The following is a 19,470-nucleotide window of genomic DNA, read 5'->3' on the forward strand; positions in this document are numbered from 1 at the left end:
GTGCTTTATAGCACTTGCAGCTTTCTGTTCTTCTGTTTTTCTGTTTTTAGTATCACAGGTCTTATGCATTATTAGTCTTTCCTAGGTGAATATAAACTCCATAATTTACCTTTTATCAGATTTACCTACTTATCAGATTTGCAGTTGTATCTTCAATGTCTAAAATCATCTGTGCCCCATAATTAACTACAGTATGCTTTGAATCAATCAATTAATTAATAACTGCATGAATTGTGGAGCTAATAAATAATTACTTAATATCTGCTATGATTTGCTTGGGGTATTCTAATATATATGGATGTACCTCACTTATAACAACAATAGCTGATTTTTTTTTGGTGGTACTGAGGTACAATAGCTGATTCTTAACTATGATGTCAAAGTAATTACTTCTCTCTGTTTTTTTTTAATTTAATTTCTTTTATAGTTAACTGCTAAGCTATCCTGAAACATTTCACAAGCTGTTGTCAATTGGCTTCTTGAAGTAAGGCAATAATTTTACTTTTTGCTATGCCTTTCTTATGTTATGTAGAAAGATATACAACATGAACTTGTGAGGAAAATCTGAGAGTTTCTATACCATTTTGTTTCTTGGATAAAAGTGCAGAAAACCAAAAGTTCAAGTGATACTACACACACACAAAAAATTCATTGTCCCAAGCTCCTGAAAGTAAAGATTTCGTTTTTCCTGGGAACTTCCTTCTATTGGAATGATCCTTACATGGGTTCAAAGTGAAGGAGATGGCTACACCTGCTCCTTATCTTAAATCTTTCCAGGTTTAAATCTAGAGAGAAAGAGGGAAATTCTTCATTCAAGAGTCACCCTCCATATTTAGCTTTGTGTCATTGGTTCTAATCAAGCCATATACATATCAATTTTTTAATGGAATTGGAAATATTTAGTACTCTAATTGTTTGACATCACACTTCATTCCAAGGTCTGTTCACATGTGACCTCTTTGGTCATTCATTCCCTAACTACTCCTTTTAATACAGGATCAATTTCAAAACTTATCTGTCATTATTGCATAAATTATTAATTTGTTTCTTCAACCAGAATTAACATTCCATGAAAACATGGTTGACTTTTTAAAAAAGTGGCTGTGTTGCCAGTCCATAATACAGAGGAGACATTCAATAAATAAATAGTCAAATTAATTGACTTAAGCCTTAAACCAAATACTTTTATCCCTTAACCTCAGTGGACTGAAAAGGAGATGGAGAAAAATTAGCAGCAGAAACATGTAATAGAAGACTGATGGAAATTCAAGTAACAGAAATGTTTGAAATTGAGCAGAGAAGCTTTCTGAAACCTACTTTGGCTGAACTGAAACCCTAAATTTTTTATTCTTATCTGTCTTCAAATGAATTGGATGCAAGATACCAATAATATCTTTAGTGAACAATGCATTATGGCAATAATACAAAATCTCTGCTTCATGTTTAGGTGTTACATTTTCCATATAATTTTTCACATTGCTCATGGTTAATTAATAATTAAAATAGGAATTATAGTGAACCACTATCAATGCACATTTTATCATTATAATTTGACTCTATATTATCTTTTAACTTCCTTGTGTCATATGCTTTTTTTTAAATTTATTGATTTGATAGAAATTATATATAACCACAATTATAAAGATTCAAAGATTATTATTATTTTGGGTAAAGGGAAAATAATCACCACCCAAATACTTATCACCAAAAATATTATTATATCTAGGTGTCTACAGATAAAGGAGAGATAAGATAGACAAATTTCACAAAATTTTATAAAATACTATGTATTTTTTTTAAATACTATGTATTTTTTAATTAAAAATATTTAAGCCCTGCTTTTACTCTAACTGAAAGTTTGATGAAAAGCAGATATTTCATTATAAATATGTATTTATATATAAATATAAATATATAAACATATGTAAATATGTTTCATTATAAATATGTATAGATATCATATGTTAGTCCAAAGTGATGCATTTGGTGATTAATATTATGAAAAATATTAAGAGAGTGCAATAATTTTTAGCTATCTCAAATTTATAAGGACTTATTTACATTGATAGTTCATCTTGGTTTCCAATTTTTGTTAGATTTTTATTAGGTAGAGATTAATAATAGTTTTTCCTATTTGAATGCGTAGTTTGCTTGCTTTAACATATTTTGAGGGTTTTTAATATCTACTGTGTATCTAATATTACAATACATTTAATCTTCACAATAGACTTATAAAATGCTTACTATTATTAATTTTTCCCAAGATTATACAAGTAAAAAGCCTCAAAATTGAAATGATATGGATCTGGACCTAGATCTAGACAATTCACATTGTCTCATAATAGAATACTGCTTCTTTGTCTTTGGATATATCTACAATATTTACTACTAGTGATCTACTCTTTTTCCACATCAGCCTCATTTTTCAGTCTAGGTTTGAGACAATATTCTCTTTAGCTGTTTTCAGAGTATTGACTGTTTGAAAATACCCATAGTTTTATTCTAAGGAAGACTGGTGGGATACATGTAGGTCTGATTTTCTTTTGAACATTGAAACATTGCTTCATTGCTTTCTGGCACAAAATGTTGCAGTGGAAAAAGTCTGAAGCCAGGATAATTATTTTCCACCATTTAGTTCACTTGCTTTTTCTCTCTGGAGGCTCATAAGGTATTTGCTAGACTTTGAACCATGGTAATATCACCAAATGATCACTTGGCTTTCATTTTTCAGGATCAATTTTTCCTGGAGAAGAAGATGCATTTAAAAAAATTTCAGATTATTGTTTTTGAGTGCGAGTATCTTCTACTATATTTTTGTATGATAATTTCTATTTAATTGTGATTTTAAATAACAATAATATCATTTTGAAACTTATTTGGCATTATCCATCATCATTATTTTTTACTGTAGGCAGTTTCACTCTTTCTGTATATTTTTTATTGTTGTACTGATGGGGGTGCATTGTGGTATTTACAAAAGTTCTTACAATGTATACTTTCTTTATACTCCATTCTTCTATTATCTTAGCAAGAACTTTGAAATATACTCAAGAAAAAATTGTAGAGGCCACTCTCCATGGAAACTTGCTCTAACCAACTCCTATCTGAACTAGAGAAAGAAGAATCAGCCAACTCCTGCTCCCTCCAGCTTTCCTGACTCATTTAAAGGAGAAAAACAGAAAGAACTAAGGGCTGCTTCTGAAGGTCGTAGCTCAAGAATACAGGTCTGCTAAAATTTAAGATTTAATGATAGCTATATAGAGTGCTTACCCTTTTAGCACCCTACTTCCACACTAACAGGAGTTCAGTATGAAAACAATGCATCACAAGTGAGACACCATCACAACATAGACTCCATTTAATAAAGGACTCTTAGGAAATCCAAAAATAGTGGAAGAAAAAAAGTCCAACAAGGAAATTGAAGCTCTTGGTATCCACTATTATGGCAAACATTAAACATTACCCAACTCCCAACCAGACTAAAATAATATGTCATGTTTAAAGTATGATTACTTCAGTGTCTATTGCTCAGTACATTATGCCATGTTTTCAACCAAAAATTATAAGACATGCTAGAAGGTATGAAAACAGACTTTGAAGAAATAATATAAGCATATCAATAAACCTTAGCTATAACATACATTTTGAATAATCAGATACAGAATTGAAAACAATTGTTATTTATCTATTAAGAAGTCTAATGAAAAAGTACACAATAAGCAAACATAGATTGACAATGGAAGGAAATTCTAGAAATCAGAGTGTAATAGAGAAGAACAAAGCTTTCTATGGGCTCATCAGTACACTCACTGAACTTGGCCAAGGAAAGAGCTAGTAATCTTGAAGATCCACCAACAGAAACTTCCAGAAGTGAAACACAGACAGAAAACTAGATGAGAAAGGAATGGCATAGCCAAGAACAATAAGATAACCATGAGTGATACAATATTTAAATAATGGAAGTGGCAGAAATATAAGAAACCCAAGAAACTTTTGAAGTTATAATAGCAGGATTATTTCAAAACTATTGGTAGACACAAAATTACACAACTGGGACCCTCAGAAGGCCAAGTAGGATAAATAACAAAAAAGTATACTTAGACATATCATAAGCAAACTGCAGAAAGAAAAAGACTAAAGGAAAAATTGAAGGATCCTGAAACAATTCAGCACGATGGAGGAGTCATGTCTTTAGATGAATTAAGGATTAAAATAAGGAACCATACAAGCAAGAAAAAAGGGTGAAATATTGAAAGCCTTAGGGAAAAAATGGTAAACTTACATATAACTTAAAATTGCCTGTCAAAAGTGAAGGAGAAATAAAGACTTTTTCAGACCAATTTTAATTAATGGAATTTGATGCCTGCAGATTTACCATGGGAAAAAATATTAAAATTTCTTTAGAGATAAGAGAATGATCTAGATCAGAAACCTGGATCCACATAAAGGAAGGAAGAGCATAAGAGGGGCAAAAAATGAAGATAAAATAAAATCCTTTATTTCTCATATTCTTAATTCATCTAACCAATAATAGTTTGTTCCAAATAATAATGGCAAGAATATATAGATGATCATAGCATATGGAAAAATTCAGATGAATAACAACAGTGCCATAAAGTATGGGTAGGATGAGATGAGAATACTATTTACACTAGTTTCATTCATAATTATCCAAAGCTGGAAGCAATCAAGATATTCTTTAACAGGTAAATGAGGCCAGGTACTAGTGACTTACACCTGTAATCCTAGCTACTCAGGAGGAGAGATCAGGAAGATTGCAGTTCAAAGCCAGCCTGGACATTTAGTTCCTGAGACCCAATCTTGAAAATATTCAACACAAAAAAGGGCTGGTGGAGTGGCTTACAGTGGTAGAGCACCTGCCTAGCTAGTGTGAGGCCTGAGTTCAAAGCCCAGCACCACCAAAAAAAAAAAAACCAAATTAGTAAAAGAATAAACAAGTGAAAGTATTTTTATACAAAGAAGTGCTATTAAGAAGTTTTTAAAATGAGCTGTCAAGTCACAACAACTTAGAGGAAAATTGAGTAATATTGTTAAATAAAATAAGCCGGTCAGAATAGCTTACATATTGTATGATTCCAACCATTGACAGTTTGGAAAAACAGAACTATAGAGACAGTGAAAAGGTCAATGGGTGTAAAGGGCTGGAAGGGGTTAGTGGGATGAATAAGTAAACCACATGGAAATATTAGGACAGAAACACTGGTCTGTGTTACACTGGGGTGGTAGGTACATGATGTACGGCACTTGTTGAAACCTATAGAACTGTACAAAGCAAGTATGAACTTTAATATCATACATGCAGTCTAGTTAATAATGATTTCTTAATGGTAGTTCATTAATTGCTACAAATATCCCATACTAATTGAGGTATTCATTATAGGGGAACTATGTGCAGGAGTTTGTAGGGTATTGTGGGAATATCTGTACTACCTGTTCATTTATTCTGAAAACCTAAAACTGTCCTAAAAGGTCATAGAATTGAGAATTTATATCAATAACAGATTAGTATACTTATTTACTTACTAATTTGTCTTAAAAGATCCCATTACAGATAGAGTACAGGGGGTACAGCCCTTAGGGAAGTCTCATGGTATAGTGAGAACACAGACTAAATATAGAATATTGTATAGGACTAAGGATATATCATGCTGTAAAATGGAGTGATTATTATTTTTTATTAATTGTGCAAAATAATGGCTTTAATGATAACATTTTCATACCTGCATACTATGTGCTTTGATTATATCCACCCCTCCTATTATCTTCTCTTGTTCTCCTCCTCTGTTTCCCTGATCTTCTCCCCAAGTCAGGAAATGACTTTCATGCCATTTTTTAAGTCTAGATTCTATGTATTAGAGAAAACATACAGTATTTGCCTGACTGTGGCATATTTCACTTAAGAGGATGATCTCTAGTTCCATTCATTTTCCTGCAAATGATTTAGTTCTTTTTTTATGGCTGAATAACACTTTACTGGGAATATACACCACATTTTCTTTATTCTTTCATCTGTGCCTACATTGATATCACAGCTTCACTCCTGTGAATGGTGCACAATAAATATGTGTGCCAGTATCTCGATTGCATGCCAATTTTAATTCTTTGTGATATACTCAGGAATGGTATAGCAGGATCATATGGTGCCTGTACTTTTAGTTTTTTTGAGGAATCTCCAAAGTGATTTCCACAGTGGCTCATCAGCAGTGAAGTGTACTATAACTCCCACTGCTACTGCTCCTAGTTATGGAGCGGTTCCTGCATTAGTCTCAAGGGCAACCACACACTGTACACATTAGACACAAATGCAATAAACATTGTCTCCTCTAGCAAACATTTTTTGTTAAGGAAAACATTTGAAATCAAAAGAGGCTTTTACTAGAGCAGGAAAACTGTATCACACAGTTCATTTATGGTGTTCGTACTACAGAATGGTCTCTGACTTCTAACTTTTAAGGCCTACATATGTCTATAAATGTCAGCCATTGTAATACTTTGCTCCCAAGTTTACTAATTCTGAGGTTTACTAGCACTTCTGTGATTAATATGTAGTCCTCTTTTGGCTGGCGTTTCTCTATGTTGTCTAATTTGGTTAAATCACTTGGTCTGAATTTAATAAGCTAATTCATGTACTTGTTGACAAAATGATATGTATTTTTTTACCTTGGCTTTCATGGCTGGTGTAGATGAATAGGCTTTTTGCTCTTAACTTAATTCAGTTCCCAAGTCATCAATAAACCTTCACTTTTTCTATGCCTCAGTTCTTAATTTTTCTCTGATGTTTGCAGCCTGAAATAGCAGTCAGTATAATTTTTACAGGTTGACAATAAATTTGACCTTTTATTGTCATGTAAGTTTGTTTACTTGTATGTAATTTTCAAACTTCAGTTTTTAAAAATAATATTGCCATAATTATATGCAAATAATAGTTAGATAATAAAAATATAGCTCAGAAATTGAATATAAAAATAGGATTTCAGTAGGTTTATTAGTATTTAACAAAATATTTGAAAAGTGATTATATGTTACTTTGGCTGACATTGACATCAAATGTAAAGGCCAAATCCTATCTCACCTTTTGTTAATTAAAAACACCAAGTAAACCCTTCTAAAATTGTAAGTCATTCTGTTTTATATGGGAAGATTAGATATTCTGTTTATAAACTTCAGGTGTCTTTTCTAGGGAAATGGTTATAGAATTTTGTATTACTGATTAATGTATTTAATCTGGCCTCAACTTTGTTAAATTGTCTACAGTGCATCATTTTATACTGATGCTATTATTATTTAAAAATTTCTATTGCCATTGTTGGCCATTTACAAAGCAATGATTCTTGTCCCTAGACTTAAAATGAAATCCCTAATGGGACCATAAATATGCTTTCTATTGTAACCACGAGCCTTTCCCATCTCATCATGCCCTACCAGAGGTCTCAGTTTCCATGCAGGTGAAGTTACACTCATCTTTAGAGCAAGTTGCTCCTCACTTCAGATTCTTCTGTGGTTACCTTTGTTTTGTACATGCTTTTCCTCTTTCTTATAAAATATCACCATTAATAATTTGTGTCTCAGAGAAGCTTTCATATCTTCATCAAAAATCTGTTTCTTGTTATTACCCCTTGTAGTATCCTACCTTATTTTTCCATATGTCTTATTAAATATTTTGTCCTTGTTTTGATCTAAAAACTGAAATTCTTTGGGGGCAAAAATCATGTTTTAGTTTCTCTTTTTGGTATTCCTTTTAAAGAAGAAATAAACCCAATTAAGACACATGAACCCACAGAGCATTTTCCTTTTCCTCCTGTGTATCCTCTGTTAGGCCAAGAGCTGTGGAATTGCCTTGTCTAGGGACCATCTGAGTTCACATTCTCCCTCTCTGGGGCATGAGGTGGACAACTGCAGGGAAGGAGCTCATCTGGGATGTCTGGAGAGAGAGCCATGGGAGAGGACTGGGCAGGTAGGAGATTGGAGTTGTTGCAATTTGAATAATAAAGCAAAGTTCATTTTACTTTATAGTCCCAAGGTGATGTAGCCTAGCAATACTTCATTTAAATATATGAATCAGCACAGTATTTTCCAATCTTTCATTATTCCCAAACCACTTTAGTGATTTTTGTCATTAAGTGATTGTATTACTTAATATAAAGCAAAAACAACCTGATTCCTTTCAAAATTTGACCTTATGTATGTTTAACTATTTCTAAGAAATCATAGATGCTGTTACTGTTGTGTGTGTGCATGTGTGTAAAACATTAAAAATATATTTTAGCCAGGCATGGTGGTACATGTCTATAACTCCAGCTATTCTGAAGGTGCAGTCAGGAGGCTTATGAGTTTGAGTCCAGCCTGGGCAAAGTTAGAGGTGAGACACTGTCTCAAAAGAGGCTTGAGTTCAAGGACTTAAGTGATAAAGCACTTGCCTACTATGTACAAGATCCTGAGTTCAATCCCTAGCACTGCAAAAATAAATAAATAAAAAGAAAATAAATTTTAAATTCATCTATATGATTTGTCTCATTCAACCATTTGGAAGTGTAGCATATTTTTAGGAATAATTAGCTTTATGTTTAAAGAGTTACAGTGTCAAGAGTACTTTTCACTGTGGATGCAAAAATATTCAAATGGTCATTTAAAAAGAAATGAATTTTAAATAATTACTTGTGCTATAAAAGAAAGTAAGTTACTTGGAAGGAAATTACCTATTACTTCAAATTTTTATTTTAACATGATTGAATGAAATCATTTCCCCCTTTTTTTTTCTTAGTAATCATCCAGAGGCAATGGATGTGGGGGGTCATAAGAGGTAGAAACACAAAATTCATTTTATAAAAATAAGTGAGCAAAGTGCAGGCTTAGCCTCAAGTAACCCTGGTCGTAATTAGAGAAAAGATTGTCCAAATAGTAAAGACAAACAGGGATGTGGAGGAAGATCCTGTGGTTACAGGGCTCAAAAACAGAGTCATAAACACTGCTTATTCTTAAGTAGGTGACATAATCCTATGATCCAAAAGCAATTGTTTTATGTTGGCAAAAATGGCAATAGGGTGCACAGACAGATTTGGGGAACATCCTTCTGCCTGACTTGGTTTTGAGGAAAAGAAAATCAAGATGAGTGGAAATCCACAGTGCACATTTGTCCAAGGGGAAATGAGAGACATTCACATCCTTGTGAGCTGCTTGTCAATTTCTGACCTCAATAGTTTTGGATAAGTAAAAGATAATAAACTTCACACATACCAACCTAGGGTGTACAAACATTTCCCACTAGCTGGAATATATCATTGGCCTATCCTTTGGGAAAACCTTCAAATAGTTAGGTTAGCAGAAAGTACTTTTTTTTCAAATATTATTTATCAAAATGGAGCCAGATATAATATAAACTGTAAATTATCTCAGAAAAATCCCAGATTACATATTCTAATCCCTAGAGTGACACCTGAAAGTATAACTAAGAAAGATACACAAATAAAAATAGATAAATTCAACTAGAAATATAAAACACACTCAAATAATGAAAAAAAGAAAAAACAGGCAGCAGATGATAAAGTGGACAACAAATGGTAAAATGGTGAGACCTAAAACAAAGCATATCAACAATTCCATTAAAAATGTTAGTGGACTAAACAAATAAAAAGCAAAGGCAGGGGTTATCAGAATATATGTTTTTTTTAAAGAACACTTTATATCAAACAAAATGAGTGAACTATTGTCATACCCTCAATGCAGTTGGATTTCAAAAAGACATGGTGAGTGGAAGAGGGATTTTTCAAAAGATATATATTCTTTTATTTCATTCATAGCAAATGCTAGACTAGGAAAGTCAATGTTTGTGCTGCTATAATAAAATACTTGAGACTCAGTAATTTGGAAACAGTTGAAATTTTTGTCTTATAATTCTAAAAGCTGAAAGTCCTGGACCAAGCTGTCCAGTGAGGGCCTGGTGTCTGCGTACAAGATGGTGCATCATTGTTGTGTCCTCTGGGCTCCAAAGGCACCAATGCTATGTTCTCACATGACAGAAGAGGTGGAAAGGGGCAAATCTACTACCTCAAGTCCTTTTTTATCAGCAGTGCTGGGAATGGAACCAGGGCTTCACACATGCGTGGCCAGCACTCTACTATTGAACCACATCCTTTGCTCCTAAGAATAAGAATTTTTCCAGCTATTTTATTAGTGTATATTAATTATACATTGTGAGGAGTTTCCTTGTGATATTTCTACACAAGTATATGATGTTCTTTTATCATTTTCAGACCCTTTATTATTCTTCATTATTCCTGTTCTCCCCTATCCCTTTGTTAACATTCTTGCAAATTTTTAAATGAGTTTCATTATGAAATGTTCATACATGCATACAGTGTGACTTGATCATATCCAAGGTCACTAATCCCATCTGTGAGAACTTTGGCCTCATAACTTAGTTATCTTTTGAAGGCTCTACTTGTTAGTAATATCACAGCGCTGATCAAGTTTCAATATAATGAAATTTGGAAGACACATTCAGACCATGGCAAAAATGAACCTAGAGTGGAAAAAATTTGGAAAAGTAGATAATCATAAAAGATTGAGGACAAGGAACAGGGAAGACCCACAAATACACCTTTTGAACTGATATTAATACTCTATATCTTGGGAAGAATTTAATGAACAGGTGTATGGGTTTGTTAAAATTTAACAAATGTAAACAAAACTTATATATTTTATTGCATGCAAGTTTTATATAAAAACAAATGTTGAACTCTGGATAATACCATTATATATATAAATATATTATATATAGTATATATATATATGGTATGTATATATACCATACTATATATTCATATTTGTGCAATATAATTATTATGTATGTACTGATGCAATAATAATATCAGTGTAATGATATTTTGAAATGTGGCAAATAATCAAACGGTCTATGGGTGAGAAAAATATATGATAAGTATATCAGAAATACAAATAGATTGAAATGTTAATTCTGGAAATATGTGATGAGTATATAAGTATTTAGAGAAATAGTCTTTCAAGTTTCCAATATATTTTGAAATATTTTAACAAATATCATAACACATAAAGGCCAACACAGTATCTATAGAAAGGTAACATTTTGACAAAGCATTGGTAAATACAATGACCAAACGCATTGTGGTGAATTTAATTGGTAAGAAATAAAAAGTCAATATCAATAAGGATATAGAAGATAAGAATAACAAAATGTAACAGCTAGGTGTTATTACAATGATGCTACATACTAAGAATTCAGTAACTTAGAATGTCAATTATTTACTTCCATGGCTCTAAAGTTACCTAGAATAACTCTGCTCCAGGTGCTGCAAGTCTGATGACTTTCCTCCCCACCTGGGATTGATAAATTAGCTGGGGTATGCTCATCTCATGCCAATGGTAGTAGTATAACAAACAAGTGGATACCTGTGAGACCTTAAAAGCCTGCTTGGCCATGGCCAAGGCCAAAATCAAGGGACAAAAAACACACTCAATTCATATGGTGTCACATAACCAAGGAAAGATATTGATTCCATTACAAGGACATTGTGAATGATCACTGAGGTGAAGAGTTTGTATCAGTTAAAGATTATGTTATAATACAGGTAAGAAAGTTACTTCCATCACACTATCTCCAAAACATTTCTCTACTCTCTAAATTTCTGTTTTACAAACAGAATGAAGATAGAAGCCACCTAATAATGGGTAGATATGATATCTGTGTCTGTAAATTTAAACATACTTTGGAATCTGTAGTTTTCAGTTCACATCTGGTTGTGAAGACATTGCTGCTTTGAAAGCCAGAGATGTAGTTACATATGTGTGTGAGGGTGCACGTGTGTGTGTGTGTGTGTGTGTGTGTGTGTGTGTATTTGTGTGTTTAGACTAGGACATTAATGTACTAAAGGAAGTTACAATTCTGTTAGTATAGAAATTTGTTGTGGATATTGGATGAGGATAAATCTGGACAATCAGGTTAGACATCACTAAATTTAAAGACAAGGATTAACTGGTAAAAAGACCATTTCAGTGATACAGCAGGATCAAGAGCCACATTAAGGTCCACATTAAGAAGGGAGAGTAAAGTGATGTGAAGTGTAAAATGCACGAGGACACAATTGTCATGAAATTTGGCCCTAAAGGACAGTAGCCAGGTACCAGTGGCTCACATCTTTAATCCTAGCTAGTCAGGAGGCACAGATCAGGAGGATTGCTGTTGGAAGCCAGCCCTAGCAAATACTTCGCAAGACCTTGTCTTGAAAATACGCAACACATTTCTTCATTGGAATCTTGATTCATTGGGTTTTTTTTTTAGTTTCCTATAGATTCTGGATATTTGTCCCTTAGCGGATGAACAGCTGGCAAAGATTTTCTCCCATTCTGTAGGCTGTCTCTTGAGTCTAGTGACTGTTTCTTTAGCTGTGCAGAAGCTCTTTAGTTTGATGCAGTCCCATTTGTTCATTCTTTCTCCTAGATACTGAGCCTTTTGAGATCCACTTAGAAAGTCATTCTCTATGCCTGTCTATTCCAGTGTTTTTCCTAGTACTTCCTATAGGTATTTCAAAGTTTCAGGGCTTTATATTCAGGTCTTTGATCTACTTTGAATTGATTTTGGTACAGGGTGAAAGACAGGGATCTAGTTTCAGTCTTCTTTATTTATTCATTTATTTATTTTTTTAATTCACCCCCTCCAGTGCTCTCTTTCATTTCCCCTCCCCCAATTTCTGGAACACTTTTCAACAGGTATCATTTTTGCATTTACATACATGTATAGTCTTCTACATGTGGATATCCAGTTTGTCTAGCAGCATTTGTTGAAGAGTCTGTCTTTTTTCCATGGTGTGTTTTGGGCTCCTTTGTCAAAGATCAGTTGGTTTTAGATGTGTGTGTTTATGATTGGGTCTTCTATTCTAATCCATTGGTCTTCCTGCCTGCTTTTTTGCTAATACAATGCTGTTTTTATTGTTATGGCTCTGTAGCATAGTTTAAAGTCAGGTATTGTGATACCTCTGGCATCAGACATGCTCAGAATTTCTTTGACTATTTGATGTCTTTTGTGTTTTCATATGTATTTTAGGATTGATTTTTCTATTTCTGTGAAGAATCATTGGAATTTTGATGGGGATTGCCTTGAACATGGCTTTTGGTAGTATGGCCATTTTCATAATGTTGATTCTACCAATCTATAAGCATGGGAGATCTTTCCATCTTCTGATGTCTTCTTCGATTTCTCTCTTCAGTGGATTCTGTGAATCTACTTTTCTTTGGTCAGATGCATAAAATACCCTAAAAATTCTACCAAAAAACTATTAGAAATCATAAGCTCTTGTGGCAAAGTAGCAAGATACAAAATTAACATATAGAAATCAGTAGCTTTCCCATATACCAGCAATGAACAGATCAAAAAAGAAATCAAGGAAGCAATCTCATTTACAGTAGCCTCAAATGGAGAAACCCCTTGAAACATTGACTTAAATATTAACAAAAGACAGGACTGTAAAATAGGTACAGTGTGTGTGAAGGGTCATGTGGGAGGGGAGAGGGTGAATGAAGGAAATTAAGGTGGATAGACTTCATATACTTACATGAAATAGAACAAAGAAATTTTTTGTAATTACTTAAAGTGAGGTATGGAGGTGGTCAAGGGGGAGAAATCTAACCAATCTACCAATTCATCTAACCAATGTATAATATCAGTCTATTTGGAGTTGTCAGAATGAACCTCCCCTGTGCAATGAATATATCCTAATAAAAAATAATTTAAGGTTCACCCTGTACTTCTGATTCTCTTCAGCTACTCTTTCCTTTTTTTTTTCTTTATTGGTGGTACTGGGGTTTGTACTCAGGGTCTCATGCTTGCTAGGCAGGCACTGTATCACTTGAGCCACTCTGCCAGCCCTTTTCTGTGTTGGGTATTTTCTTTTTTACTTAATTTTTTATTATGATATATGTCTATCCTATCTCATTTATGAAAAGGAACGATATGTGAAAGTTAGATGAATATTTCCTAATATTAAATCCAGGAAACTAAGTGGTGAATATGTCTCTACTACGGTTTTCAAAGATTTGTATTGAGCAAAGAAAAATTAAAGGCACCATGCAGAATAATTATAGTGTCAATTTGATCCTTCAGTGGCTATTTCTTAGAGAAGATAGGGCTTGGAAACACTTCATGTATGTGGAGTAGGTTTGGGAAGTTGGGTGAACTTTTATGAACTTCATGAAATAAATTGTGTTTACACAAGTGTTTATAATAAGTAAATAGTTCAGTCCAGCTTCATCTTTTATTCTGAGGAATGCATTAAGAATTTTTAGTGGAGGAAAGAAAATTCTCTTTTAATTTTATTGGGAAACCTTTAAAGTTATTAAGTGTTTAGTTTAAAATTTAGATTTCAAAGTTAAGACTTCCTAGGTTTACAGATGAAAAGGAAAAGGATATTCATTGTGTTTTGTGTTTCGTTTGCTGAATGAAGTTTTATAGGGCTTCGTTTTCAGTCATGCATGCCTTGAATGCTGTACTGAAAATACATGAAGATGTGAAGCATAATTGTACTGACTTGGTATCCTATTTTGTATTAAAAGCAAATAATTAAATATTGTTTTTCTTTTTTAATTTTTTTCTTTTCTGTTCTTTTTTTTTTTTTTGTGGCAATAGTGACGTTTGAACTGAGGGTCTTGGGCTTCCATTGAACTGACCAGTCCTTTCTGCTTTAGTTATTTTTCAGAGATGGTCTTATGTTTTTGCCTGGGGCCAGACTCTTACCTCCATTACCTACATAGAAATGTAGGCATACACTATCACACCAGGATTGTTCTTTGAGGTAGGATTTTACTATCTTTTTGTCCTGGCTGGCTTCAAACTGTGAACCTCCAATTTCTGCCTTCTAGGTAGTTTGGATTGCAGGTGTTAGCCACTGAACTGCCCCATTTAATTTTCACATGTAATATTTCTACCACTGTGCTATGTCAAGATATTTATGTGTCTAATAGGTATTAGGTGATTTGATTTAAATCTTGACATATTTTACTTTGAACATTAAAATATGAAGCTACAATACCATTCAGAATTTAAGTTACAGATGAGTTTAGTAAAAAATAGTAATATAGACAATATTCTGAATAAAATTTATGTCAACACTTTTCATATGTGAGTGGTCAATTTTGCATAAAATTATCTTTGGTATCAATAATGATTTGTAACTTTGAGCTAAGAGTTGTGGTTCATGCCTATAATTCTAGCTCTTAGGAAGCTGAGGCAAGAGGATCAAGAGTTGGAGACTAGTCTAGTCTACATAGTAAGAACTTGTCTCAAAAATCAAAATTTGTAACTTTAGAATTGTTCACTTTTATGGAATGAATTAGTCAAACAAAGGAACTACTTGTTGCATAGTTCCTTTACAAGACAGAATTTATTGATTACAACTCTCATCTTAGCTCTTTAATCTTTCCAAATATCAAACCTAATGAAATAAAGCTATATGCCCTGTTGCCATATTTACAAAAATGCCAACATCTTATAACATCTGTCATTATAACAAGATTTAAGGCACTGATTTATTAATATTTTAGATAGAAACTGAAAGAAAATGGTGATTTATGAAAGAAATTTAACTAACTTTCTGCATTTAAATAATAGTTATTAAATTAACATTACAATTATGATATTTGCCAAACATAGAACCACTTTAAGGGAAACAATACCACTCAGAGCTTTTCAGTCAGGATTGCCATCAACAGCTGTTTTTGTACAAGGTGATAATCACTCATAAGTACCAACTACTAATAGTCTATGATTGAATGCTGCATGTAAGAAAAGTGTAACCATGTCAGACAATGAAGGTGCTCAGTGAAAAACGCTCTTACCACAGAACAATTATTTTCATAATCTGAATTATGAACTAGGGAATATAGTTGTCTTCTTTCCTTTTTGTTAGCAACCAATAATTGCACATTTCTGTGAGAAATAGAATAATCTGACATATCAGGAACTATTGGATATGACTCAGGAAAGCAAACTTGACACTCTCTGCTGCCTTCACTGCTGTAAGTGTGACATGTAGATTGGTTCAGAGATGGGGCATGTAATATAAATCATGTCAATTAAAGTCCATAAGAGACCTCTAGGCATATAATGGTGGGGTTCTTAAAATATATAAACCTCTTTTCCATGTAGGTCACTCAGATAAGATGTAACTCAAGGACTAGCAGTGTCATTCTGGTAGTCTTATATGCCCACTACATGGGATAAATGAGAGAGAGAGAGAAAAAAAAAGAAAGAAAAGAGAGGAGAGAAAGAAGAGGAGAGAAAAGGGATAGATATTATTTATATTATTTGAGTTCCTTGCAACAATAATTCCAAACTAAGTAGGAAGCTTATACTTCTTATTTCTATACAATAATTAATTGTGTTTTCTATTTGTGCTCATTTACTTTGGTTCTTTATTTTGTGATTGGAAGTTATCCAATTAATCCAGAGAAGATTTACTGAAGATAAATGAATCTGAAGTTAAAATTAACAGATATGAAGTCCATTCATAGGAAAAGTATGATAAGGAAAACAAAGCTATGAAGAAGCAGAAGATATTGAGGAAATAAATTGGTTTGGAGAAAAGAATGCGAACAAATGTTTGGGGATATTAACAGTGCATTTAAAAACTGACCAGTACTGAACCACCTAGAACTACTTAGGATACAGTCACAGTCGTTGTGATGCTGGGTTCCATTACAGTTTCCATTATTCTTCAGGTCTGGCCTCATGCTTTCATGCCTCTTTAAATCCTATTCCTTGGTGAAAACTGGAATAATTTTGTTTTACTTACATTCACTGGGGGCTAATTAAAACAAAATATTTTAAGCTTTTTAATGAGATAATAAATTTCTGACATTCCTACCTCACTGCTATAGACCATTGAGGGTTATAGAAGCATTCAAAATAGGGAAATTGCCAATTTTAGCTGAAAGATCATACATGTATAAACGAAGTCGATTTTATATGCTGTATTGGATTTTGGCAATTAATTCATACCAATATTTACATAACATACCCTTTAATCAACACTGTTCTTTTATTTCCTTTATCACTGTGCTGGGTGGGGGTACATTGTGGCATTGACAAGTATATTATAATTGAATTCACCCTCTCCACATATAAATATCAGACTCAGTTTTTAAGTGCTGACATTATGCAATTCACAAATCTGAGTCCAGAGGCAGAGTACACAGCAAACTCTGTATGATATAATATTCAAGATACAATCAAAGGCCCAGAATCTATGCCAATAAGTTTCACAAAAGTGTATAAAATAAATAATTACTTACAAAATATAATTTACTAAAACAAAAGACAGTAGAGTGAGATGTGAAAAAGAAATCTGATATGGCCAATAGAAATTGTTGGCCACATTAAAAACCTTCCCATACATTCTAATTCAAGTAATGGTATAATAGATTGTATTTGACTAAACTTCATGCAGAAAAAATATTCAAATACTCGGTGACCACAATACACAGAAACTAGAAGGAGTAGACCAATGACAGAAAGGCACTACATCCACTTTTCACCTGATGGCAGTCTCACATTGGTGCCCAAGATGAGATTTAACTAGCTCGGGATGAGGAAGAATAGAAATTTCATAAAGGAGGGAATAACAGATGACAGCACCAATCTGTGAATAAACTCCGTTGAAATCATGTTCTATAAGAAAGACTTCAGAGCACTCATTATAAAGCAACAGCTAGAAGATTTAGATGAATGAGCTGATTGGAGGTAGCTATAATTTTAAGTTTGACAAAAGCAACCTAATTCAGTAGAATTAAAAGCAGTAATAAAAAGCAGTAATATTCAGAAATAGATTGAATGTTGGCTCTACAATGTGTTATTTTCAATATACACTATGTAATAAAAATGTGGTAGACAATGAGAAAAACATGAGAAATTATGACCCACAGTCAAGAGAAAGCAGTATAAACTAATGTTAAAATACTTAGATATTGAAATTAAAATACAAGGTCTTTAGATAAATGATTATGAGTGAGTTTTGGAACTTGACATAAAATATGGTCACAATGAACATGTAAAGAGTCTCAGCAGAGAAATAAAGACCCTAAAATGTTTGCTGTCAAATGAAAATCTTTTACAAATAAGTAGTAATATAACCCAATGAAAATTGCATAACTGAACAAATCAATATGTGATATTGAAAATAGCCCCATATAAAGTACAATAAATTCTTACAGCACTTGAGGATAGATAAATAACAAATACTAGGGTTGAATAGAGAAAGAGACAGGAATAGTTGAAAATAAGTCAGTAGTTTCTCAAAAATCTAAGCTGTATGTAATCAAAATCCAAGAGGATAGGAGAGGAAAAAAGGGGGTGGGGGAAGTATTTGAAGGATGTATTCATTTCCTTGAGGTGCCTTAATGGAACACCTCAGATTGGGTGATTTAAGCAACGAGAATTTTTAAAAATATTTTTATTAGCATAAATTAATAGGATTCAGAGTACATTCTAATATATCTATATTTATTGCTATATCTATCTACTATCTATTTATCTATCTATCATCAATCATCCATCTTGGTATATAAAATTAAGTGCACTAAACACTGTTTGAAAAGGGAGAAAGAGATTAAGAGAATATAGAAAGAGGGTTAAAGGAATGTAGTAGACTGAGAAAACATGCTCAAAGTACACTATATGCATATATGGAATTATCATGATGAAATCCCCCTGCACTGTTAATGTATACCAATAAAAACATACGTTGATTTTCTCACACTTCTGGAGACTAGAAATCCAACACCAAGATGTTGTCATAGTGGGTGTCTGGTGAGGCCTCTTTTTCTTGCTTACAGATGGTCATCTTTATGCTGTGTCCTCACATGGCCTCTTCTCTGTGCACATAAGAAGAGAGTTATCTTTTCAGTCTCTTTTTCTTCAGAGCACCAGTCTTATTAGAATAAGACCCCACTTTATAACCTTACTTAAAATTCATTACCTCCTGATAGGCTCTTGTCAAAATACAGTTATATTGATAGTTAAGGTATCGACATGTAAATTTTGTAGAGACACAATGTAGTCCATAATATAAATGGCCAAAATTCTCCCAAATGTGGTAACAAATATCCACTAACAGTTTTAAGATTCTCAGCAAACCTCAAACAAGACAAATATAAACAATGCTAGTTTCAGTGTAATAAAACTGTTGGAAATCAAAACTAAAAAGAACATCCTAAAAGTAGACAGGGGAAAACAATGCATTATTTATAGGGAATAGGTAATACAAATAACAGCTGACTTCTCTTCTTAAACAATGGCAAACACATGACAATAGACTGATGTCATGCTTACTAGCCAAACACTCTACTACTTGAACCATACCACCAGCTAGAATGATGTCTTTAAAGTGCAAAGAGGATGTTCACTATGAAATACTCAGAGAAATATCT

The sequence above is a fragment of the Castor canadensis genome, chromosome 8 (genome assembly GCF_047511655.1).
Source record: "Castor canadensis chromosome 8, mCasCan1.hap1v2, whole genome shotgun sequence".
Taxonomy (NCBI): Eukaryota; Metazoa; Chordata; class Mammalia; order Rodentia; family Castoridae; genus Castor; species Castor canadensis.